The sequence below is a fragment of the Temnothorax americanus genome, unplaced genomic scaffold (genome assembly GCF_048541705.1).
Source record: "Temnothorax americanus isolate GAGA-0224 unplaced genomic scaffold, ASM4854170v1 Scaffold9, whole genome shotgun sequence".
NCBI classification, from domain to species: domain Eukaryota; kingdom Metazoa; phylum Arthropoda; class Insecta; order Hymenoptera; family Formicidae; genus Temnothorax; species Temnothorax americanus.
The window spans coordinates 2,625,015-2,652,735 of NW_027509812.1; the positions used below are offsets into that span (position 1 = coordinate 2,625,015).

A 27,721-nucleotide genomic window follows, 5' to 3' on the forward strand; every position below is an offset into this window, starting at 1 on the left:
CCACGGAACAAGTCCGCGTTTTTGACTCGAGATCCAACGGACAGGGATTCATCACGTACGCTGACCCTTCGTGGTTTATCTCTTCTTTGAGACACTGTTTCCCTCTAGACTCGCTGGTGGCGTACGTGAAGCGAGATCTCGTTTTAGGTCGTGCAAGGTTTTATCTATCCCAATCCCCTACCCAGCCTAGTCGCCACCGACGATAAAGACGACGTGGCTTCTGCCAATCGAGGAACCGAGCAGGCAAAGAGAGGAGAAGAAAGACAGAGAGAAGAAGGACAAGAGGAACGACGCGTCCTATCCTTCCTTGCTTCGACAGTACCGGTGACGGTATCGCGTGCAAAAGCACATATACCGCACCGCTCCTCCATCTCTCCATGTTCTCTTCATCCTTCTCCCCTATTCTCTCACCCTGTCCCCACGGCAGCTTGTGCCTCGTGCTCTATGGCGCGGAAAATTACGGAGCCGTCGATAGTGTTTTCCCTCTTGCCATGCCCCGACCGACGGAATTTTCGCAGGAGGGTAATAGTGAAGCTCGAACGCCGCTACTCTCCGAACGGGAAGGCCCCGAAAGAAAAAAGTAAACATGAAGTAACGCTGGAGACTGTGGAATACAGGTGCCCAGCGGAACGCAATCTGCATTTTTCATCGCAGTAGCGAGGGTCCGAGCGTTCGTGGTTACAATCTGATCTTCATCTAAATGCAAGGTAGTTCTGTTTTAAAAGGACGGGGGGGGATAAAAATGTAAGAGATGATTCGATCCATTGAAAAGAATATTTCATTAAGTATTGTTGTGCTTTCCGGAATGCTGTCAATCGTATTAAAAAAGCGCGGAAATTCGAATTGGTGATGAGATCCATGTATTGACAGTTTGACATGTCGGTGGAATGTACACCGGAAAGTGATTGATTGAGAACAAATGAAAAATAAAGCATTAAAAAATGGAAAATGGAAACCAAAATATATATGTGAAAAACATAGTGATTCAACAGTGATATTCTATAGAATCTTTTGTTATATACAGTAAATGCGATATAAATTTCTTTAGTTTTCAGTATAAGTTTCTAATATTAGTTACAATTAAGCTGTCTAACTCCCTTTAGTTCCATCTCCAGAAAAGCAGGGAGAATCAGTTAAACTTTAGTTAACTTTAACAAATTATGGGAACAACTTTGAGAAACATTAACTAAGAAGCTACCAGTGCGAGCAATATTAGCATACATTTCCAAGACAGCAATAATAAATAACTATACAAGGTGTGTGAAATATGCGAAAGTAAAAGCAAGAAATAATCCTAATGTCTCCCGATACTCTCGTATATTCTATAAGTCGATACCTCGCGGTTTCCGATGTCGAAATGTCGGCACGTTCCACATGTTCTCCCAGAATTCGAACGTTCCCTCGATCGCGGTAACCAAAATACATTTGCAAGTACACGAGCTCGGCTCTCGCGTGCGAAGTCACGCGCTTCACCTCGGATTTGTTACGTAAGTCCTGAAGCGAAGATCACCAGTATAGCGCCAGTACAAAGAGCCACCGTTTATAGGTCCTCGTGAGCCAGAAACACGAAACTGCCGCAGTGACAATGATTCACATCGCGCGAGAATTGTGTCGTTCGTCTGCGCGCGCGTGCATAATAGGTCGTCCGCAGATTCCTGGAGGATCCTGCAAGATCCGTGCTAATCGCTTCTTTGTAGCATTTCAGCTCACCTCTACAGCTAAGCGTCACGCGAATAATAATTTATCATTACCATCGAGCAAGCAAATTTGTATGTGAGAAATGATTTGATCATATCAAATGTGGCACCCCAGATATAAACGCCTGAAATTTTAATTTATAAACATACGAAATTGATATCGTGAAAATAGAAAGTTACGGAACGTTACAATTATTCAGCTTACTCAATTATTGAAACCGTCATTCCGAACAAGTGATAAAACTGATCGCAAATGACATGTGCATATATTTGATTCTTGTCCGTGAGAACCGTAATATTTATAGAGGGACAAGCGTATGTCGTCGAAACATTTCTGGAGAGAGCCGGGAATCGCGCGACACGAAAGAAATAGCCAATCCTGCTGTACGCCGGCGTCGTGGCACCATGACGAATCAGAGTCACATTTCACCTTGACGTCCTCGGTAGATGACCGCCTTGCCGGCAGTACGCTTTCATTATATCAACTAGGATCAAAGGAGTGGCGGCGATCCTCGGGGCGGAAGGGGTGGAGAAGAGATAAAAAGTGAAGAGCCGAGCCAGTGAGTTTGATCAGCGGGCGGTAATCGAACGCGAGATGAAGAATCGAAGAATATAAGAGGAAAACCCTGTACGTATAAAAGACAAGTATAAGGGAGAGAGAAAGAGTGATAGAGAAAGAGAGAGAGAGAGAGAGAGAGAGAGAGAGAGAGAGAGAGAGAGAAGAAGCAAAGTCGGGCAGATGGCGAGCATGAGGAACGATAGCTCGTTATAATCTTCTATGTGCAATATTCCCAGGACATGGGCTATTGTGAACATCGCAGGCCCCGTCAACCGTTGTCGGCGTATCGTTCACTTCGTGCTATCATTCCCGTCGCCCTTCTTCTGTCGCTTTCTGCCGATGCAGCTAGTACGTGTTTCAGTTCGTACAAAAGATACAAAAACGCGGTCAGAGACACGTTAGTCAGGTTATCGGGAGATTCAGAGAAGAAAATTTGTCTCGTACTGTCTAAATAATTCACAAACAAATAATTATTCTCAAATGTATTAATAAATAAGTCACGAAGTCACAAGTTAAATTTATATGATTCAACAATTCTTTTTCGCGCCATTCTTAATCTTAGGGTACTGAGACTTTTATTGTTTGTTAGCGTGATGTACGTCTCGTTAGTACATAAAGAGAATGACATAGTTCGTGTGCACAGGCGCGATATCGAAAGATATATCGCACTGTAAGTTAGCTGGCGTTTTCCGGGTCGCCACGATCAATCCTGTCAAAAGTACAGGGAGAAACGAAGCGTGGAGAATACGAAAAAAAGAATATATGCTCCTTTTTATTGGATCGTATGTCAGATTCGCGGCGATGCGAATATAGAGTATGCGATGCACTCAGAATCGAAAAGACAAAGTCGGTGCTCGCTTCCCTTGAATTGTTTAGCGGCCGCAATAGGAAAATTTGCCTTCGCATACGAGGTGTATTTTGTATGGAAATTTAAATATTTCTACTCTTGGTTCTTCCGCGGTATATATTTATATTTCCACGAAGAGTGCAACCGCGGAAGTGAACTCGATACTCAGTCGCACGGAAAGAACACGGTGTCAATGACCTAGGCGGACTAGGATCTAGTGCTCTCTCGTGCGGTCGTCGCTGTCGTCGTTATCCGATAGCAAGTATGGCCCGCGAGGTGCGTCGCGGCGCCATAAAGCCAACGATGTTCCGCTGGTCCTTACGAGTCGTAAGAGTTTTAGGATCGCAGACGCAAAAGTACGGCTGCTACTCCCACCGACCGGAATTCTTCGTCATCGTAGGCGCATCGCTTCGTGAAAAGGGGATAATTTATCTATATCGTGCATTCCCAAAAATGGTTCTTCCTAATGCGACTTATGCAAACGTTTTCTAGTTAGTTTCGGAAGGAGAAATATCGTCGTTTGATACCTGCTCGGTCGTTCAGGAGGCGGAGACGAACGCAAACAGAGCTCGTGTTTTACGAGGTCGCGGACATATTTATGTACGCGAGGATCGTGGCACCGGCCGACGGGAATGTAAATGCGCGCGCTTAGACCGACACGCATCAACCCCACGCACTTGTGCACACGTAACAACGCTTGGTACACGCGCCTGTACTTCACGAGCCGGAGCGTGCCCGACCGTGAAATAAAGGAGCGGAGGACGAGGAGGGAGAGAAGAAAAGAGACGCGTTCCATATGTAAACCTCGAAGAATAGCTTATTTTAAAGCGATCACGGAACGCTTTTCATGCCCGGAAGATGATGGAATCGCGCTTTCATTCGTCCGCCCCGCGGTGAAAAATGATCCGCGCTAACGCTCCTTTCCATTTCCCAAATTTCACCGCGCCCCCTCTTTCTCCCGCTTTTTATCTTTTTCTCGCCAGGTAGGTAGAAACGAGTACCGCTTATGCCCGTTCGCTCGCCCCGCAGCAGAGCTACGTGTGCGTTTTATATAGATAGAATAAGAACATCGACGTCAGGAAGATGACTCGATACTTTTCTTTTTTATTCAAGACGGTTCAGCATTTTTTTTTTTTTCCAAAATCATAATAGGTGTTTGTCGTATGGCTTCTCATCTTTCAATCATATGTAGATAAAAGCACAAAAATATTTCCATATAACGGATATATTATATATACTATCACTGACTGCTGTATATATAGTGTAAAATAATTTTAAATAGATAACGGCCGCAAATATAGTTCCTTAAATAAAAATTGGAAAAACATGATTGTAATGGACAGCATAGCAAAGTGACGGCGCGTCTCACTCGTAAATAGCACAAGTGTTGTTAGCGAACCGTATATCGGCGTTTATCGTGACACACGTGTGTCACTTGTCACTTCGGGTGCGCGAGACGGTGATCTTCTAAATAAACCCTACAGAAACCGTTTCAAAATGACACCCCGCAGACACAATGTCGCGCGGACACGCGTCTTCCGGTCACTTCAGCGCGAGCGAAGCGAGACACTGTATTTCAGATACTATATAATCCGTCCAATATTTGGCGAATTGCACGGATCGCATGAATAGCATTACGAGAATCAACCCCGTCGCGGCATAAATCTCCATCGATATCCCGGGTCATGCACGCAGGCCGCGCTATACATCGCCGCGATCACGTCGAATCGTTTTCCACGATCCTTCGGTATTCTCGCGGAACTCGTTTTGTTCGTTCGTTCGTTCGTTCGCCTTGTTCGACAGATCGTACGACATAACGACCGATCGATTCCGCGGACTTCGATCCGGCCCAGTTCCTTTCCGATTCCTTCCCAGCTCTCCGTCTCGCCGTTGTTTTATTTCCACGTCTTACGTAACGTACGAGAGAGCGGTTTAACGCTGTCACGTGATGCCTCGCTGTCGCGAAAGAAGCACGGTGTACGAGCTGATACGGAAATTGTGAAGGGACACGGTTCATTTGCTTTTACGGAAGTTATGACAAATCGTGCGACGCCGCGCGCGACTGTTGTATAAAGTTCCGACCGAGTCGCGGACGACGTGGGGTGATTCCCGGCGACACTCCACGATTAACGACTTCTATTCGAGAGGCCGATTTATTATCGTAATCTGAAACGACGGGGACGGCGATACCGGAAGTCAACGCCGATAAAATCTTCGTTGGCGAAGCGTCGTAGAATACGTTTAATCGATGAGCAGTCGCGCTCCAGATATTAATTATTTCCAAGAGAAGCGGCGTCCATCTATCTTATTACTCGCGCAATAAACTCGACGAACAGGAGTACACAATGCGCGATAATGATTGGACATCGATATCAAAATTGGATCATTGGCTGGGAAGGGAAACGTGGGTTTTCATCCAACCGCGTCACCCTTACGTCCAGAAAGTTAGGTCGAAATCGGAGTCACGGGGAAACCGCTTCCTTTTCCCCGCCCCCGTTGGTTCCTCCTTTAATTCGCGCTCCCCGTGTCGTTTCGAGAGATGCGATGACAATACCCGCGAGATTTGTCCCCGTTGCGCAAACTTCGTTTTCGCAACGAGCAACGCCCGCTTTCGTCCCCTCGCTCTCGCCCATCTCAACCGCCTCCGCTCGTTCTCGGCGTTTTCCTGTACGCCGACTGCCGACAATTATTAGCCATTGTCCGGCGAAAAGCCCGAGAGACCGAATTACGTCGAGTTAGAACCTCGGGTCGTCCCGGTGGTTACCACCCGCGACGTGCTAGACGAGAGCGACGAGAGGCGCGAACGAACGAGAGAGAAAGAGAGACAGAGACAAAGAAGGAGAGGGAGAGGAAGGACCTAATGGCTATTGAGAAGAGAACGCGTGGCAAAAGACCGAGAGAGTAAAAGAAAGGGAGAAGGTTGACGGGAAAGAGGAAGGAAGGGATCGCGGAAGAGGACCGAAGAGACCAAAAGGTGGTCACGAGGGGGTGGTTAGACCAGACTCGTGGAGGGAAGACCACCCCAAGAATTATCGCTTTCCCTAGTCCTCGTAAAGAGGATCGAGTGATTTACAACGACACCCTAGGCCTCGTCTAACGGCAGCGATCGGCGTTATGTACGTCGAAATACGTTTTAATGGTATTCGCTCAGCGTCAATCGCGCCGCGCCGGTGCGATATATAATGCGGTGGTACCGTAACAAACGCCGCTGAATTTTCGACGAAAGCCCGCTCCGAGAATAGCCCCTTTGCCAATTCGCCCGCCGTCCGTCGTTCCGCGAGTGAATAATGAAAGGCGCTTAAGCAGACGCTTAACGTCTGCCTCGTTTCGCACAATAGAAAGGCGATCTTCGATTTTCTTGCAGACAGAACATCTTGATAATTACAGAAGCTATTAACACACAAGTATTTAAGTAAGCATTTTTAATTACAGATATTCGAGTAATAAATATAGTTTTAAGATAAACAAGTCCGTAATATCTTGAACTTTTAACTTCTTTTCAGTGGAAAAATGTAAAATTTTTCAACTGAGCGTCTACATCTCTCTATTAAAGTAACTTGTCAAATATTGCAAACGAAATAAAGTTTCTAATATCTTATGTGACAAATTTTGTTGAGGGGTGACCATGCACGAAGGGCAGAAGTATGCTTTTACCCTCGGTGCCACCGTCTCTCGAGGCATTATCCGCCAAAAACCATATACGTGTTCCGTTCCCGTCTCGACGATGTTGTAATGTTAGACGTATGACCGACACGCGGGGCGGGCGACTGAAGGGAGAACATTACGCCATGTCATCCATATTCATATTGCCGAAGAGCGGGAAGCTCTATCCCTCTTCCTTTGCTTGACAGCGAGCACACCGCGCCGAACCTCCAACGTATTCAACGGAAGAGGATATCGTTAATACGTAGGATCGCGGCGTCGTTCCCTCACCCGCCGCAAGGAAGGTTTAGAGGGTGCGTCGGGGGCGCGTGGCGAGGCGAGGCGAGTCAGGGGCGCCTTCAACCTGCGGTATTCACGTGTCCGTTGGCCGTACACGTAAATACACCGGGAAAGATACATGGAGCCCGGTGAACCGCGCTCAGCGCGGATATCCCCCTCGGGAGACCGCTAGGTTTACCGCTCGCCTCCGATTCAACGTCCTCTCTCACGGAGACCGTTTTCTTCCTTTTACAGCCCGGCCCGGGCAGGTCCCATCTCTTACTAACGCTCCAATTTCCCGTCGGGCGCGCGCGCCAGGATTTTCGCGAATCGAAGGATCCGTTCTCGTCCGCCTTAAGCCGCTTGTCCGGCACGAAAGAGCCTGGACTCTCTCTCTCTCTCTCTCTCTCTCTCTCTCTCTCTCTCTCTCTCTCTCTCTCTCTCTCTCTCTCTCTCTCTCTCTCTCTCTCTCTCTCGTCCCCTTCTCCTTACTGCCGTATCCGCCGGCCCTCTCTCTCTCTCTCTCTCTTCTCTTTTATCTATTCACTCGTGGCTACAAACAGGAAGGGCTGTTTTCTCAGCCGAGCTTTTAGGACCCACAGCCCATTGAGGATGTATGTATCGTCGCTCATGCGATCGGTGCCAGCGAAAACTGATTTTTCGGTTGGAGTATATATATATCTATTTAATTTTATTTTCTTTTGCCGTGTCGTCTCGAAATCCTCCTTAAGGTCAGTTTCATTCTTCCTACCCCTCCAACATCGGTTAACTATGCCTTTAACCGAACCCTTGTTTTCTTGCCAAAAGTAGGATTAGAAAAAGACTAAGAAAAGTGTAAATTAAACTACGGTTCAAGTTAAGCTCGCGCAAAAAGAACTTTCAAACTTTTTGCCAAGTTCCACCACTCGATATCGAGGTTGCGGAAAAATGAGAAAAATGAGTTTAATTATTTATTGTAATTTTCCTTGCGATGGAGAAACTCGCTTTGATCAAAGAATTATGTTTTATCGCACGTCGCACGAACGCCATAAACATTGAAAATATTAATGAGTCATTGATTATAAAAAGATATTATTGCAACAGTAACATTCGTGATGGGAAGATGGACAATCAGCCGGCGAAATAAAATATTCAATTTATCTGGAATAAAATGTTCCATCGCAATGTCGCGAATGTCATGAATATCGTGCAAAAACAAATTATATTTTAATAAATTAAAGCGAAGTTTAGTGATTAGTTGCGATCGCGATGAACGTCGAGGCAAGTCCAATATATCGTGGCATCCATATTTCGTGTAACTTTGACGCGTTGAAACTAAAAGTTATTTTTTCACAGAATACATCAGTCCTTTGTATGCTGTGCATATAAACAGAGAATTAATTGTATACAGAAACAGAAAAGAGACTGATCGATATTCTAAAAAGTGGCACGGTCGTTCCGTCCGTTATTAAAGGCTTGCGATAATTGAATCGGAACGCGGCGCTCGTGAAGGATATTCAACTTTCCGATATATAACATCATAATATCGATGCATAATGCAAAGAAAGAAGTAGAAGACGAGGGAAGACTCTCCGCAGGAAAGTTTCTTTCGCAGAATTCAAAGAGTATACTTGAGATATGTTTCTCAAGTATCCTCGTGTATAAGAGAAAGAGAGAGCGGGGTGAGAGAAAAAGCCAGAGAGAGAGAAAGAGAGAGAGAGAAAGAAAGAGAGAGAGAGAGAACCTCCGTCTTTTCCAATATACTTTTAAATCTGTTATTGCCACTTCTAAAGAAATAGACTTAGAGAGCGCCGAGTGTTGCCACCAAAGTATACATTTCTCTCCGGTCTAGAGTCCGCGCCTTTACTACTTCACGTCTTTGATTCACTATTGATGGCGCGCACGCGAAGAAATTCCGATCCTCTTCACATTTCACCACGTTACGCGCCGTGTTTCCATATTAGCGTGGCTTAAAACTATCTCAACTTTTGATGCTTCTATTACGGAAACTTTCGAACGCAATGATTGATGTTTACATTCTACCACTAGAATTTATTATTTTACTTGTTAAGTAGTCTTTAAATGATGTTAAATCCTATACCTTTTACGAACTTTTAATCAGAATTAACGGCAAGTTGCGAGGAAATTCTCGTGTTTTTCGTAGCACGAGGAGCGATTTTTATTTTCGTCTCATCCAACAAGATGGGAAATATATTCACCCGGGTAGACGGCAACTCCTTGTCCCTTTCAGTGTTAAGGATAATTTGTAGTCTATCGCGAGGGAAAGGGAGAGCATTATCTCTCGCCTAGTAATTAAGGTAAAATCAGGGAAAAAATCTGCGCTTTTTTCGAGCGCTACGGTATACGAACGTGTCGAGTACATCCGCTACAGTGAGACATAAAACTTTAATGACATCCCGCGACAACTTTTATAACAAATTTTACGGCACGGAACGACTCGCGTCCGATATTTTCCGCATATACGCGGCAGTGATACGCGTTCTCGAAGCTTGTGGTTCGGCGTGAACGCGACGAGAGCCGTCGAGCGTTTACGGTCATGTCGATATTCATGACTCCGCCGTTTGGCCGACGACGAGAGGGGTCAGGGAGGGGGAGGGACTGGTGTTGGTGGCGGTTTGCGAAGGTGGCATTGCCACTCGGTATATCCGAGTTAATAATGCGCGGCCTCGACGATCGTATCGGAATATGTACAGCGCGCCGAACGAGCATATACACGTGTGTCACTCGAAATCATTACCTCGTGTACACCATCCATACTTCGTGCAACCGCCGAATCGCCGGCGTATCTCGCCAATGGCCGTGCGGAACGACCGCGGAACGAAAATCCGCGTGGGCGGTAATGGTTCGAAATGTGACGCACTTAATTGATAATCGAGTTAAAAGTCCCTCCTCGATTCGGACGATTATGGGTATTTCGAAATAAAATTAATAAGACATGCATTTTGAAAATGGTGTAAGCTGATTTCCTGATGCGAATGAGACGTATTAAAAAAAAGGGAATATGCTTTTAAAATGTATCTTTTTTTTCTATATTATAAGCAAACAGATAGAACTAAAAAAAGAAATTTTTAATACTCAAATCAAAAATAAAATATGTCTTGAGATTTATGACAGAAAGAGTAGTTAAATAGATATACTTTTTTCAATATTTTCCTCCGATTGTGTGTGTGTAGCAAATACTCACTCAGTAGCAGTTCTTTTATATATTTTTACATTTCAACAAATATTTGCAAAATACTAATTTAAACATTTTACAAAGTACTAGCTTAAACATTTATATTTACTTTAAAGCCGCGCTTTAACTACATATATGACCATAAAAGTCAAGACTTAATGTAACCATCATGAATGCTATCTTCGTAGTAGGATCGCAAGGATTTAGTCAGATTTGACTCACTTTGTAAGTCATGTCCCGACTGCAACCTAGAACTTGTATACCGCGGTTATCTTCCGGCTCGAGACAGCGTGATAGCAGTTTAAAGAACGAGCTCATGCATTACGCGTGTGCGGCAACAATTTGCACGAGGAAAACAATTTTCACACGATCTTCATACGATTAAAGTGGGACATTAATCCCTAAAGACTTATCGCGATCAAAACAAACGAATGGAAATGCATTTGCGCAAACAATGTGTGTAATTTCTGCAATGCTCTTTACAAATTAAAGTGTTAAAGTCCCCGCAGAATGCGCATGCATTCCTATAAGTGCTTTATTTATTATTCTGAGAAAAACACGTCAATCTTTCAACTCGTAATTCAAGTGGAAATAGCTGAGCCACTTAAACTTCGAGATTAATTAAACGTCTCAGTAAAATAAAAGTGAATATTGTAAATGTAATTCGATTTTCACAATTTGCTTCATTTCATATCATATTATTTATAGTCATTTCATTAGACTGTCTTCTAGGATATATTGATTTTCAGGTAAATTTTAAATAAAGTTCATCTTGTAATTTTAGATGGATAAATGACAGATATAAATTACTCACAAAGTCGTACTATTATAGCAAATAAAATCGTGCGAACGTGAAACATTCATAAAAAGTACTACTGATACGCGATTTGATTACGATTGACATAAGTCGATCAGTGAATTATGTATAATTAGATTTAAAATTATTGAGTGTGCTAAAAGAAAATCTTCTGCATTCCGATTTTGTTCGGTCGAAAATTAAACCGCATCGCGGTTACGGTGACGTAAGTTTAACGTTCGCGCGCGGCTTTGCCGATCCACGACGTTTAGCGTAAATGCGAAAGGCCGCACGATTCGACTTATTCAAAATGGCCCTTTAAATGGCGCTTATTTCCGCACTATATCCTCGACGCTCGTACCGAGAGGAGGCAAGGAGCCATCGCGGCTGCGTGGCACGTGCGAGATGTAATATCCCGTCCCGCGCCGGGCATACGAATCGTTCTCGCTATTACGGAAGGAAGCAAGGAGTCTTGATCCTCGCGAGGCCCTTTGGCACGTGCGTAACCGAAAGAACGGAACCGTGACGTACGACGAAAGCCGAGAGGAAGGCAGGTGCGCGAGCGGAGACGTCCGCGCACCTTCGGAATTCAAGCCGCGCCGGCTCGTTTATGAAATATTCGATATATTCCGAAGGCCGAGTGAAATTTCTGACGGAACACAGTATCCTCTCGAAGAATCCTCCGGCGCGCTTATCGACTCGGCGTTGGAAAATATGTCCGTCACGAGAGAATGTAACGTCCAAGGTTTAAAAGGCGGCTTTAGAGAGCTCTCGTTAAACCCGGGTGTATCTCTCGCAAACGGAGATTTGCATTATAATCGATCTTTAACCTGGCGTAAAATGGTACAGCATCCCGTAATAATGGATTTATCTAGCTATTTCTTGCGCGTAGAGTACACTATGAATTATTCAGATTGCTATAGACTATCGCAAAGTTCCTGTAGGTCTTATGCTCCTGGAGAATAAGAAAGTGACGGAATAAAAGAGGAAGGATCGTGATGGTACAACGAAAGAAGGAGACTGAGAAAATCGCGTTGCTGAGGATCTAAAAGAGACCTTGTTTGTTCCGCAGGGTAGATTGAATCGTCGCGCGCGGAACTTCTGAAAGCGACGACGACGCTACACCGCCGTGCTCTTCCCCCATCGGCTTAATGGTAAAGACACCTCTCTCTCGTGGCGCGGTATATGCACTAAGGTGGTAAATATTTATCAAGATTAGTCTCGGGGAAAGGGAGCGCGGGTTTTTGTATTCGTCTCCAAGTCCGTCTTCCTCGCTTTGGCACCTTTCAGGCTCTAACAAACACAAACTGCTTCAACCCTCGACTTCGACTCCGACTCCGCAGCTCACCATTCCCCCTCGACATCCTATACATCGTGCCTCACTATTTTACCCCTCTATTTTTACTTCCCTTCTGCGTTCGCGGGTAGATCATTTACAACGTCGGTTGCGGGAAGTTGAAGCAGAAGGCGAAAACTTTAACTACGAACAGACTCCTATCCGCCCTGCTTTTCATCCGACGCAGGGACTGCAAACGTAGATCGTCGTAAAAATCTCCGCACAGAGAGAAAGAGAAACGACGGCGATCTGTGGGCTACATTGAGAAGCAAGACTTTCCCCGCGACAACAAGAATAACGTGTTGCGAGAGAGGCAACAAGGAATTTATTCCAGATAAATAAACAGCAGCGAGAACAAAGATTTCAAAGGGGTGAAGTAAGATTTAACTTCACTTCCTCTCTTTCTTCACGCTCAAATGATGGAACAGAGGTAACAGCCTGATGCGATCTATTCGCTAGAACGTTGAAAATACATTTTTCAGTTATTGTCTTGTATATCTAAATTGTCGCTGGTTATCCAAGAACTATAGCTGTTTACACCGCGCGTTCCGCGGACGTCACGTCGCTGGCAGTTCGTCCGTACAGTACCGTTATAATAACCGCGATACGTTTCGCGGGAACGCAAGGATTTAGCGGTCAAATACGCGACTTCACCGGCGGTCGGCGAGACTTGACGAATAGCCTGGCTCGACCGCGCGGGTAATCCACTCGCCGGAAGATCCGAGATCTCATCCATTTTAAGCAAGACTTCGTCCTACTTCCACCTAGACCGGCGTATGACCTTTCCAACCGGTTCGAGTCCTCCGCCTACGGATAGATATCTCATGGAATATATCCGCCGTCCCTCGTTCGTTCACCCTCCCACGAACTCCCGCATAGCTGGCTCATCCCTCATCCCCTCGTGGCCGTTAGGTTCTGGGAATCCTGCGAGATCCTGACCGGCCTCTGTATATCGACCTTTGTCTCGTGGTTGGCAACCGCACGGACGACAGCCACGTAGAATTCGGGGCAAACCATGTGACACGAAGAGAATTGCTAAGGACATATCCAATCTCTAAGGGGGTAAGATTAACAGTGATTACCGACTTCGGTCAATAAGTACATAGTGTTTCTTTTTTGTTGTATATAATACGATTCTCCTCTCCTCGTGGAAATAAAAAAATATGTATATAATATTATTCATTTAATGTGTGTGTGTGGATATAAACATATATATATATATATATGTGTGAAAAGATATATATTATAATTGAACTTTAGTAATTATAGAAATGTATATACATTGACTGTTTTATTTACGGGCCGGATGCCATATAGATAAATCAAGAGATCTTCGTATGCGAAGAATAATTTAATTAAACCATTTACAAATGTGTGTGAAATATCGTAAAGTCAGATGGATTGTGGCTAATAATAAGATAGATATATATAATAGAGTAGGTGACTGATGAATGAAAGAGTATAATTTTATCATTTCAGAGATAAACGCAATTTATCGTTCCATCATCCAAAGCAGGATGATCGTATCTGATATCATGCCTGATGTCAATCTCATATTTCACATTTTATAAATATCCCTTTCATGTCAAATGTGAAATTATCGAAAATGATGCGAATAAAGCGTCATCGTGCCACCTTACCGGAAATGCGAAGTCCAACGTATGAAGGCCGAAATATTTGAATGATAAGAGTACATTTTTAACGTTAAGTGGACTCTTTGTCAACCCCACCTACTGCTAATATTCAATTTAAATTCTGCCCACGATACACGTGAAACCGGCGAGTCTGCGTTTCGCGTTGCACTCTAGCTTGCAGGTAGGTCTCGACCCAAATTATATCGGAGGACCTCACGTTTAATTTAAAAAAAACGGAGAAAAAATAAAGACTTTAATTCCTGCCGCTGCCTAACCAGAAGAAACGGGAGAGAGTCAGAGATAGCGAAAGAGAGGCGAGATATCATAAGCGATGAATCTATTAGTGATTATTAGTGGAGAGAATAAAAAAAAAAATTTTTTTTTTAATGAGTCTCTGCAAAGATTACAGAATGTGGGGTACTTATTGGTCGATTATTCCCGACCAGATCGTTATCCCTCGGAGGTACATTATAAATGTACGTGCACCAATGTAATAAAGTAAATCGAATATCCGCCGGAGAATCGACACCGAGACATGCAAGATGCATTTAATGCTTATACGAGGAATATTGCATTATGCGGAACGTACCGCGTTACAGCATTTTTCGGCCGAGTGGAATTCAGGAAGGGAGAAGATGAATTTATGCGATCGATAGATAGAAGTATCTCGACCGCGCTCTACTTCGGATTCAGGCTGTGCTTCTCAGCCGCCTTATGATTTTATTGAATCGAATAATACGTCGTATCTCACATTCGAGGCGATGTGTCAATGAATATTTCCCGCATGAATACCATCGGCAACAGATTAATAAAATTATGTAGATACGATCGCGCGGTAATATAGATAAAAATCGGATATCGAAATTGTGCGTGGATGTATACATCCGCGCGTGTTTAGTTCGGAAAAAAGAACTCCTAATTGCAACGCCATAACAATACTCGTTGAGAAAGAATCACGTTTATGTATATAAATAATTTCTAGTGCGCTTTATACACGTTGGCAAAGAAGCATGTTACGTTTTATGGTATAATGTTGCTTTCGCGTGCGAAACCCCGCAAAGTATAGATATCGAGTGCGAGCTCGCGTGGTGTGAAACGAGAGATAAATCGCCTGAAGCAGCGAAAATGGTCAAAAATGGAAAAAGAGCGTTAGGCAGCCGTGCGAATAGAATATCTACGAGAAAGTCCATAAAATTCGGAGGTTTATAATTCAGACTATGATGAGAATGATTTATTCCGCGTTTGGATCCGTTGATCTCGAACGATGTTGTTTTACATTAATTTTGACATGTTTTCGATATTAATATACCTGCAAGTTATCTTGCTTTGTTGAATTGCCATTAAATATTACCAGCAGCGCATCCGAGAGATAAATTTACGAAAATACATATATTTCGACGAGATGGGGGGGGAGAGAAGGAAGGGTAGTAGCTGTAGCAAATAATAATTGGTTACGGTAATGCCGGCGTAAATTGATAAATTGAAGTAATTTCGATGGCAGCTAGCGAGAGAGCCACGTTACTCTGCGCCACAGCATACACCAGCCAACGGTATACGAAATGCATCTAATTGGTGATCCCGAAGGCGCGAGCAAGCTCGTAAAGTTAGAACAGAAGCAGGACGTTATTCGCAAAGTCGTGCTCGCTGTTCTTGGCAGATAGCCTAATTTATCATTGTTACTGTCTCGTCTTGTTCCTACAATGAGTCGCGTGTGAGAACGCGCTCGAGCATTTTCTTTCCCCCTGTTCTCTCGATCCATTACCTCCACTCGGCGGTTTGAAACCCATCAAAAAGATATCAAGAAAATTTACGATTATTAACATGACCATAAACACAATCAAGCACAAGCACAACTAATAGTAAATGTTGAATAAATGTCTAGTGAAAGTATTCGCTCCTTTCGGATATTATATATATATCCTTATGTCTATTTCGCAAAATTCTTCTTTTCTTTATTTTCTATTTTGCAACTTTTGTGTATGCAGAATAACATAGAATAAGTTCCAGAAAATTGCTGCTGTACTTGTCGAGTAAATATTACATTTTTACACACTGCAATAAGTAAACTTTTGTAATTTTAATTTAATTGCGCACTCATAAAATGTAATTTAAATGCTTGTGCTATGGTTCGTATATTGCTTCGTGTAATTTTCGATAATTCTATCTCGGAGTACCATACTGTTTTTCCTCCCCCATCTCCCTTTATTTCTCTGTCTCTCATTTTCCGTCAGTACTTTCCGCAGTTCTCGCGCTGTACTCTTTATGATCTAATTTTCCTGCCTGCATTTACACGCCTGATCGTGCATTTCTCGTCTCTAGCTGTTAATTCGCTTTAGTTACACGAATGATTCGTTAAAACGAGCGTAATCCCCTGCGTGCGTTCGTGCAACAGGCGTATACCAAAGCTTCGGAATGTTCGGCCGGTTCTAATTCACGTCTCTAATCTAATTTTTTCTATCTGAACTTGGAAGATTGGTTAAACGGAGTATTTGTATTGGTTGATGCAGGCTGCATGCTACAGATGCAATCTGCAGATTTAAATAGTCAAAAAAAGCAAAGCAATGGTGTGCTATTAATAGATCGTACAACGCGAACTTCTTTTGCCTTACATTTACGTTTTAATGCGAAATATAAGAGCGCCCCGCTATCCTTATTGTTATTGTCGTCGTCACCGGAGCCGAAAAGAATTGCGCGAGTCTGCGATTCTGGCGTTAAACGTCCGGAAGGAATCGGCCGTCCTTCTCGTCCGTCCGGTCTCTTTTTCACCGCAGAGTTGAATAAAAGAGGAGCGACGGGGCGCGGGGAGTGAGGTAGGTGCGCGAAGAATGCAGAAACGGGACGGCTCTTATCGAGCTTCCTTCTGTTTTTACCTCCCGCGGATTTTTGTATCTTTATTTTAAATTGCTGCCGGGGTACACCGGCGAAACTGGCGCAGCCGCTCCGTGTAACTCTCGTCTCTCGCGCGGAGGGGGTGAACGGAAGAAAGCTCGGGGGAGATGGCGAGGGGCCGGTGAGTGAGAAGCGTCCGGTTGTGTTGCCCCGGAACGGACCGGGCGATGTACCGGTGGACGTGAGAAAGGAGAAACGGTAAGAAAACGAGAAAGAACAAAAACCCGCCGGCGAGAGAGAGAAAGCGGAGTGGAGAACGGCTCTCTCTCAGAAAGAATGAAGTTTTTAGTTCGTCCCGAGGGAATCGCGAGGTAATAACCTTCTTTCGCGAGACGGTTATGTTCCATAAAAAAAAAAGAAAAAAAAGAAAAAGAAAGAGAAAGTTGCACCCTATCGTTTCTTTACTTCCGAAATAGGTACGCGCGATTAGCTCTCCCGTTCGATATCCGCTTCATGGAATTTTTCTTAACCACATATTTGTCTCCAAGCCCCCCTCCGCTTTTATCTCTTTTGTCTTAAATGTCATTCTCGCATACGGGGTTCAGCGTACGTACGGAACGATTGAATGCATTCTGTCACGCGATCTTTCCCTCTCCTGTCTCGCGGTTCTCGCCAATAATAGAAAACCCGACGATCTTTTCTCCGCGAGCGGCAAAGCGATATGCCGGTATTGTTCGAAAGAACGTTCTATTGTGCGGAAGTCTTTCCGTGGCATGAACTATAAATCGAGAGAAAAACGCCGCTTGTTTGATCGCGGGTGAAAGATAAATGGCACATATATACATCTTCGTTCATTAATCGACAGTTTAAAAGCGCAGTAATAAATATGGTGCAATTTGGGGCGTCTCGTCGGTATACTGTTGGATCGGCCGCGGCGACGCGGAGGAAAACAGCCACTGTCAGAGAAAAGAACGAAGTGGCATCAAACGCTACTAAGTATACTTAATACCGAAGAGACGAGTAATGCCTCTCGATACCTTGTTTCGATGCCGATAATACTCGGCTCGGGGTATTACTGGCGGCGGTACGACAAAGAGGCCATCACGGCTCGTACAATGGACGCGCTAAGTGACGATGACGGGTAGGCGCATCCCGTCGGGATGGCATGGAAGCGAGCAACGGAACGCCGGTATTGATACCGGTATTTCTCGCGTAGCTCAACCTCGACCGACAGAATTCAGAGATTCCATTTGGCATTCTCCAGAGACAACGGGCCGGCTGTATGTACACGAACGTTCTGAGCCATTTCTCTGTCTCCCTCCTTCCCCCTTCTCTCTCTCTCTCTCTCTCTCTCTCTCTCCTCTCTCCCTCCCTCTCTCCCCCTCTCCCTCTAATAGCCGCAAGCACACGCGCACAACACCCACACATTACACCTGGTCTATCCGTCCCGTCGAATGTGCACTTATGTGTGTACGAGCGCATGTTCCACGAGTGTCCCCGTCTCTCTAATAGCAGTTCTAGTCCGTCGTTGCGGAGCCTGTGCACAGATATACGCGGTCGGCACGTTATAACCGTGCGCGACAATGGCCGGCAAGTTTCTACATATCGGATGATCCGACGACGATGATATGCCGGTTGGCTGATGCCGTTCGACAGTCGGCAACGGCTTCCTTAGTGTTGTCACAGAACTATGGAGCTCCGTTCGGTGTCTTCCGCTCGTCCGTCCGCAAAACGGAGCTTCTATGCCCCCTGTACGCATCCTATATGCTTCTATGTATGACGCCTTGTATCTCTGACGCCACTCCGGAGGCCAGAACTCGCGCGTATGCCCTCCAGTCAGAAACAACGGTCCGGGCATATTACCACCATTAATCATACCTCCGTATTGAGTGGAACACGAGTGAGAGTCTGAGAGAGATACCCGGAGGGAAAACGAGAGAGTGGACGAGTAAGTACCAATCTACTCGCACCCTCTCGACAAGCTCCCAGGTCAGGTTATCTCATTAATTATTCTAACGCTTCTTTCCCCTTTCCTTCATTACCGGATATTACAGGACGTCATCGTGTTTTTACACGAGAGCGGAAAATGATGACGGACATTATTGCAAAGGCGGTGTGATAATGTCGGCGCAATATTACGGTTGTACTACGTGCTCATCGGGACCGACGCGACGGCGAATCCTCACTCTCGTTGAGCTCTGGCGAAATAAAAACAGCGAATACAGTGCGACAGTGTGTACGTTTGAATTTCATCCGGAAAAATATTGACAGGCTTGCATCGTATCGATGTATATGTACATACGTACGACTGCGAATCAATGAGATAACTTTTGGTGCAGCAATCTGGATTGTTGATTTTACAATTTACTTTCGGTGAACGATCTATCGTCAATTTTATATAGAAATTTCAAACACCACACGCGCTAATGGATACGCGAGCATGTTGTATGTAAAAATAAAGAATACAAATAATATTATATTTATTAATTCAGCGTGTTATCAATATAATTATCAAAATTGTTTCTTTATCTTTCTACTTCCAACAAATCGACATAATGAGATTTACAGAGATATTTATAGATAAATAGTTAACGATGTATACTTTGAATCATTTCAAATATATCATAAAAATCTCAAAATGTTTCAAATATTCGAAACTCAAACATTTTTTTAAGTCTTAAGAAAGTCTTGAATATTTCAATAATATATTTTTTATTTTACAACACTTTACATTACTGTCTCAATCTATTTTCTATGTCATATGACATAGGTAACAATTTTAAAAACTTTAAATGTTTTAGATTTGCCAACGTTTCTAAGGAACGATTTTCTAGGTATTCAAAACTTTCAAGAACTTCGATTTCAAATCTTATTTTAAGCAACTCGAATTTTTATGTGTTATTAACTTTTATGTTAAAATTATAATATTCAAATACATTATAAGACAGCCCATAATTTAACTAATATGTATTATTATGTACGCGTGAAATTTATATTCCACATCCATTTGTCTTTTATGACGATGTTCGTCAACGATATATTCGGGTTGACCTACGATTCTTTGGACACGAGAACCGGTCACGTACGGCTCGACCTGGCAAGATGCCGAAATTATGAAATCAGCAGTACGTGCAGGGGATTTTCGGATATGGCGGAGATGAGGATAGCGAGCTGGATGAGGTACCAGCACGAGAGAAAGAGAGAGAGAGAGAGAGAGAGAGAGAGAGAGAGAGAGAGAGAGAGAGAGAGAGAGAGAGAGAGAGAGGAGCGCGCAAAGGGGTTGAGGGCTGGCGTGCGGACCGAGAGAGGGAAAGCAGTGACAGAGAGGTAGACCTGAGGTACGGGGGAAAGACGTATTAACCGGGCTCCCGAGAGTGCCGTAACCCCTCCTACACGTCACCGCGTTGCGAAGTGCGCGTATATACACAGAGCGAGCGTTATGGTGTCTCCGGGGCAGACCGCGTCTTATCAAGAAATATGGAACAACCGCGAACCGCGCGGAAATTGGAACGACCGCAATCGAGCCGCCGCGCGCCGCCGCCGAGCCGCTCGAGAGCTGCGTAATTATTTCTATTCAATTACGACATTGGCTCCTCCGGAGCGTCGTTGGCGCAAATTGGATGAGACGCAGTTTTCGTCGCGGCTCGATGATTATTATTTAATGCCCGGTTTCTTTATTTCCATCTGATCGTCAGATAAAATTGTCTAAAAGGTGTCCTGTCTCTTTTCTACCGCTTTTTAAATCTCAATACCGAAGGAACTATAGACAGTAAATTCTCTTCTTTTCTTCTTGAAAGAAAGGTACGTAATGAAATGAATCGCTGACTGGACCGTAATCCAACGCGAAAGATACATTCGAAGCCACGTTGCAAATGTAAATAAAAAAGTTGGATGGACACGGAGAAACTCCGAGGATAATTAACGGAAACCACATCCATCGCTGCGGGCGTATATAGAGAAAGTGTTATCCTCGGTAGAGTATCAGCTTCTCCTATCTCTCTCTCTTTCTCTTCTCCGTCTTCTACCGCAGATAATTAAAGGTCTTGTGGCGTGATGTTTCTTCGCGGTAATTCCATCGCGGCCGGAACTTGGTCTTTGATCGAGCCAGACCTCTGCGACGTCGTATAGCGAGAGTAGCGCGGTTTTTCGGTGGGACAACACCCGATCGATCTCTTTGTCCCGGAAACGGGAGGACGGGAATGGAAAGGATTGCATCGCGCCGCGTTCCAACGAGTGTATCTCGTCCTGTTCTACATTCAGAGCGGACAACTTTCGTTGGTGGCCTCTTCAGAAAATGAAATCGAGCGCTCTCCTCGCACCAGGATTGTTCCGTCCGGATTGGACGGACGCCGACGCCCCGAAATGTTTGTCGCAATCATCATTTGTCTTCGTGGCCACCGATACAAGCGTCGCTCTGTTCGTACATCCTCGTCCTCTTCTTTTCTCCCTCTCCTCTTTCTCCTCACAGAGATCGTGTTCTTCCTCTTCTGATCTCACTGTTTTGTCTCTTGGTTTTTCTAGCTCGATTTCCTACTTGCCTGGCACGAGCCTCGTTCCGTTCCTTCTGCCTTTCGGCGAACGTGCGCTGAATTGTCCGGTTGTGCTAGACCGTACGAGAAGACGAAGAAAATCTTGGACCAGATCGGGAGTCCGCGAGGACAAACGGAGAAGAGCACGAGGACTCGGAAAGTACGTGCCTCGAAGCGTACGCTCCGGAAACAAGAAACAAACAAGAGCGAGGTAAGGAACTATAGTTTTAAGAATTGGCTCGGTCACGTAATGCATCGATCCCCTTTGCCTGTTCTCTCCTCTCGGAATGAGTGCGTTTTCTCATATATTCTTCGCAAAAATTATAGAAATACGCCGGAATTTTACGTGAATTTCCATACTTTGTAGGATCCTACGTTTCTTTAAACTTTAATTCTAAGAGTACCAGGGTTTTTTAGTAACCGCACATTTATTAACAGATTTTTTCATAAATATTATAAAATAAAACAGATATGTTACTTAATCTGTTATGATTAAAACCCCCAAGCATTTTTCACTCAAACGTTATTTGCCTGCGTGTATACTTGGAATTTCGACGAGTTTAAAAAGTACATATTATCGAATTAATCCATCAATCTTAAAATGCATACCGGGAACAACTCGGTGAAAAATAATGCAACGACTGCCGCGAAATAGACAGCGATTTTCCACGTCCGACGTGGAAATGGGAGAAAGAGAAGAACCGGACGCAGATTCAACAGTTAGACGAGAAACGAATCGTGAATAGCGGGCAATCCAAACTACTCTGGGGAAAAATAGATGGACTGCAAAAGAAAAAGACAAGGAGTGAAAGAGAAAGAAAAAGAGAGACACACCGACTTTTCTCATGGGAGATAACGTATTTATGGACTGCCAGTGCCGGCGGTGGCACGATCGTGATTATTACAAGCAGTCTCGGTGCTCGATAAAATTCGAGACTTCAAACAAATTATTGCGCTTATTTACATGTTTGCAGAGCACTCATATAATTACGTGTTTAATGCACTGAAAAATTGTTCATATTAATATCCGTTATGTTAATTTGCGATCTTCAAGCTTATCTTCCTAAAATAATCTCGATTTAATAATCCTAATTGTCCGCATAGTCCGACACGAAAGGCGGAGAAACGAATTATGTGTATATTATACATGTCGCTATCATATAAATTGCTCTACGCGTGCTTATTACTTCGTAACTAGTGAAATGGTGCTATAACAGTGAATGATATACTCGTAAAGAGTATAACGCGAGGTAGGAAAGTGGAGCCCATTAGATTATATCTTCGTCGGGATCAATACGCCGGCTTATAAGCCGGCTTTCGACAAAGAATAATACCTATCCCGCGATTCCTTCGTTTTATCGAACCTCCACTGTGTTACATCGTGCTTGCCTACACGCATACACACGCGCGCATCATTTACGTCGTCAAGTTACGCTTATGTCGTTGCTACCTCTCACCTCGCGCGACAACTTTGTCTCGTAGAGAAACTTATCGATCTTAAGAGCTCTTAGCGCCGCATTACATAACACTGCACCGCGAATTAATTATATACATAATTATGCGACATAATAATTATTGTAATTTACGGTAATGGTAATTATTAATCTCTCTCTCTCACGATGATAAAATAGCGAATAAATAATTATCTTCGTTTACGATGCAGAAGTGTCGAGAATTTTTACGATATACGAAAAAATTAAACTGATTTCTGATTTCGATGACGTTCGCGAAATGCAAAAGTTTCACGATGTCGATTCGTGCGGTCGGGAATATAGAACGCCGTCGTAAATCGCAAAATTGTCGCAAAAGAGGAGATGATACGATCCGACGCGTCGAAGCGAGAAGTGGCGTTTATCGGAGATGTTTCAGCGTAGTGCCAAATCGAGAGAGCGTGCGCGAACAAACACGAACGAACGAATTTACTTCGATGACCGTATATGAGATCGAATTTACATCGACGAACATCAACATTTCTTTTATCAGTATTTCAAAGAAAAAGCGCTCGTCGCGTTCGTCCATAAATGTTCGTTCGTGACCGTTCGTCTTTGCTCGCTTGGTCTGGATCCACGATTACGCGCTCGATGACAATCGATTCGCGGTGTTATGCGTTACGTTATCTTTCCGCAATAACAATTTCCATGGTGGCCGCTTCTTTCCACAGACGCGCTAAGTTTGATTGCTAGCGTCGCTGCAGTTACGGCATTAAAGCGGAGAGAGGTACACGGTATACGATCGTGAGACGTATACCAGTGATGGATGCTTATCTCATCGCACGCTGCTTGACGCGAGACTGCCGTTTGTCCGGTCCCACGGCTAGTAATCGATTGATTCCTTTGTTACTTCGCAAGGCCAGCGACCGAGCAGGAGAACGTATGTACGTTGGCATGATAAATAAGCGAAAGCGGCTTCTTCCCTCGCAAATGTCGACACATCGACATTATATTCACGACGACTTTTGCGCTAATCCGCGAAAGTCATCGTGAATCGGGGCAAGGAGAAACCGTTTAAACCGTTAAACCGTTAAACCGTGCAATTAATTGACCTCATCAAGATTATTTTATCGTGATACACATCGCACAGGACAATTTTACCAGATACGATACAAAGTGCGGCACGTATTAACTTTTGCGTGTTTAAAACCGGAGGTACATTCAATGTTCAATGCGATGTTTATAAACGAGCGAGCCGCGTTTTATCTAATGTAATAATCTTCAGAATCTTCTTCACCGCCACTGAAAGGGCTTTATGCGACGTATTATATTTTCGCGCTTGAAGTACAGCGGTATTATAGCAAATGGACGTGCAAACATAATTAGCCGAATGAATTCGTTGAATTAGCTTCGATGTAATAACTGCATATAAATATCACACAGTTTTAGTAACCTAACAATATATTTTTCTCGGATAATTCTATCTAATGTGTGACGCATTTAACAAACCGTTCGCTGAATACGTCGTAAAATCGTCATGAATGGCATAGACGCATAAATCAAGAAAATTATTTTCTTCTTATGCAGAATCAAATGAAAAGGGAAAGCGAGAAATGGAAAGAAAATAATTTGAAACGAAACAGATCAATGCACCGTTAGAAAACCGATTGTCCTTTCTTCCCTCCCCCTTTTCCCTCCCTTCGAGACCAGTTTTCTACCTCCGCTAAAATCGACGAGATCTCCACGGGTAGCTGGACGCCTATAAGAACGATGTCAACCGATACAACTCAGGATTGGATGGACAAGAGATGATATTGTACGGCGCCGTTCTCTTCATCGTCGTTGCGTCGTCTCGGGTCCTCGGCAAATAAGATCTCGGGGGAAAAAAAAGAATGTGATATTGGATAGCCCGGCTACAGATACCTAAGCAACGCGAAGACGCGCTCCTGTCCGCGTCCTCTGTATATACCTGCCTACGAACGGGTAGTTCTGTATTACGCGACGAGCATAAGGACTCTGCCGGGATCGTTGACATCCCCCGTCACTGGCACGTAACGCGCCACGGCGCGGCGCGATAAAACGGACCCTGCAATATGAATCTCGTCGAGACTCGGTTGTCTCCGCGCGGACAAAAAATTCAAACGTGATATACAGTTTAGAAATCCCCGAGCTATTTTGAGGGCGATCTCGGCGCGCTGTTGCGTTATATGAGGAGATGAATCTGGCCATCGCAAGGAGGAAATCGAGACAATCACGAGAGTCGGGTGAAAGAAGGATCCACTTCACTTGAAGTATACACACATACACATACCCGTATCGCTGTCCTTCCATTAGATACGGTTTACCGAAGAATATACGGAATAGTAAAGTACGTACGTATGTCGAGGGTTATCATAGTTTCCGCAATGGCGATAAATATGTGAAGGAAGAATATGCGGAGGAAGGAAGAGTAAGAAAGGAAGCAAGGAAGGAAGGAAGGAAGGAAGGAAAGAGGAAAAGATGCAACATAACTAGACCATTGCTTTAGATTTCGAAATACTGTTCGTAGCAGCAACGAGTAGCTGGCGCGTTGTTTTCTTCTCCACCATCTCTCATGTCCTACTCCTGCAAGTTGCAAGCCGGCTCCGGCTACCTTCGCGAACTTTCACCTCTTTCTCTCTAGCTCTCTGTCTACCATCCTCTTGTCACTCTATCCCTCTTTTTCTCTTTTCTCTCTCCCTCTCTCTCTCTCTCTCTCTCTTTCTCTTTCTCTTTCCCTCTCCCCTTTTCAGCACTCTTTTCTTTTTACTGTTCAGCCATGTTTCTGCCGTGCAGAAAATTTAAGACCCTGTGCATTATCGTGTAATTTAGGATACGCGAAGGGGCTAAAGCGAGGCGGACGAGGACGGATAAATTATTTTATTTGTCGAGTACGGTGTCTTTGTTATATACCGGGAGGGCATATAAATCGTAAGGACTTATTACGATACGGTGACCCGCTCTGAGAGGTCAGAAGCGTTTCTCAAGGAGCTACATCGTAGATTACCTGCTCGAGACGGATAACGGGCAGGGCAGAGAGGCGAAATGACCAGCATCGAGGCTATCGAGAGGCATTATGGATATTATTGAACCCGTGCTGTAATCCCACGAAAGCCGAAGGATCCAATATGCGAACGCTTCATGGCGCGCTCGCGCAACGATTTCATATTACGCTCCATTGTTGAGTGCTACGCTAAAGTTCACGCACGTTTCGATCAAAAATACGTATCGTAAAAGGTTAACACGTGGGGCATTACTCGCAGCGCAAGAGTAATGTCGCGTGCATAATTGTACGTGTGAAACAAAATTAAATCTGGGGAAAATCCATTCCCGATTTGCGAATCGGCGAACTTTACCCCCAGCGGCATAAAGGACACGCGAAAATGGAAATTTCTGTTGAGGGAGAATCGATTTCGAATAATGTAAAGAATTCGTCATCGAGATATCGTGTTTCCATCGGTTTTGTTGGAATAACCGCAGTACCGTGAGAATTTCAATGGCGCGTTACTTCGTGTTTGCAGTAACGCGGGCTTTGTGACGCGCGTGCCCGATGACAAGTAATTTCGCAACATCTCGAAGCGAGCCAGCGAGTTCGCGAGTGACCGCAACGTGAAACGCTAAACTGTAAACCAAAACGCTCTATCCCACGGTAACTCGTTTCCGATAACCGTAACATACGCATCCCCTCACTCCTCGTTTACACGCAAATGCAAGTGTAGGAATGCATTTGCCCCTCTCCCTTTTCTCTATTAAATATTATTTAACTACCCCCCCCCCCCCACACACACACACACACACACACACACATTGATACTAAACACCGAGTATTTCAATTACTTTAAATCAATGTTGTATATATGCTGCTAGCATATACATTAATAGATATGCTAATTTTAATTTCAGCTGTCTAAGATTTTCTAAGGGCATCAACAATCCTAGAAAAAAATAATAAAAAATCAAAAAATAATTAATAAAAAAAATTAGTTTCTCCTCCCTCTTTCTCTTTTTCCTTCTTTCACTATCTGTGTTTCTTGCGTTATATACTGGAAGACCGTCCAGATATTGCCTAGACATACTACCTAGAGTCCTAGAATATCTAGTTAAGGTATGATTTCCAAATTTAGCACGTGCAAGCATGAGCAATACGTCCGGCCGGACACATCCCATAATCTACCGTATAATACGGTCGACTTTATCAGAAGCATAAACCATAGTGCGGTATCAGGGCTGAACGCAAGCTAGAGTTGCCTGATGTCTACCGATCCTACCAGCCGCGTCCCTTTTTGCTGCGGAGAGCGAAGCGGAATCGTCTTATCGCCGGCTGCAACGCTAGCCCTGTCATCGAGTTATACGTGTGGTCTCAGGGTACGCGAACGATCGCGTGTCTCGTGCGATAAATGAGGTCCGCGGCGACGCGTCCTTGAGCTTAATCGTCTCTCGAGCCGCGTGTCGTCGTAGCATACTAATTTTCTAGCGGCCAGACCGCCGCGCCGCACCGCGCGGAAGTACGGAGGCAGCACGCTCGTGTCCGACGGAATTTATTTGATGGATGAAGAATAAAATATAACTTCTCTCAACCCTCGAAGATTATAACAAGGAGGCCAAACAGGCAGTTATCGCCGTCTGTGGTTTACTGTCGCCTGACTACAAGTGCAATAACAATTTCCCAAGTAATGACACGCCACGAAAATAACACGCTAGTGTCTGCGGGAGGAAGATTTTGTTTACCGAGCAAACACAATCTACGTGAGGTGCGTAAAAAATAATACCGTAAATAGGAGAGGAGAGGGAGAAGGAGAGAGATAGAACTAATTAATTAGAACTAATTAAAATATCGTGCAGGCTAGTTCGTTATATCGCCTGCGGGCAAGTTGTGATATGAAACAAAAGTACCACGCTCATGTTCAGCAAAAGAAGGATCCATCAAACGAACATTAATGAAATTTACGT

The 27,721-nt window shown here is 44.3% G+C and overlaps 2 protein-coding genes across 7 annotated transcripts in view; one reads left to right on the forward strand and one right to left on the reverse strand.

Annotated features, from left to right (window-relative positions):
• Positions 1 to 27,721, reverse strand: part of LOC143908059 (synaptogenesis protein syg-1) — a 356,526-nt gene that overhangs the window by 162,042 nt on the left and 166,763 nt on the right. The window lies entirely within an intron of this gene.
• The window catches only part of LOC143908061 (uncharacterized), a 217,848-nt gene that overhangs the window by 16,131 nt on the left and 173,996 nt on the right, over positions 1 to 27,721 (forward strand). Inside the window, exon 2 of the mRNA XM_077425342.1 lies at positions 21,316 to 21,534. The gene's annotated coding sequence lies outside the window, so the exon portion shown is untranslated. The remainder of the gene's footprint in view (positions 1 to 21,315; positions 21,535 to 27,721) is intronic.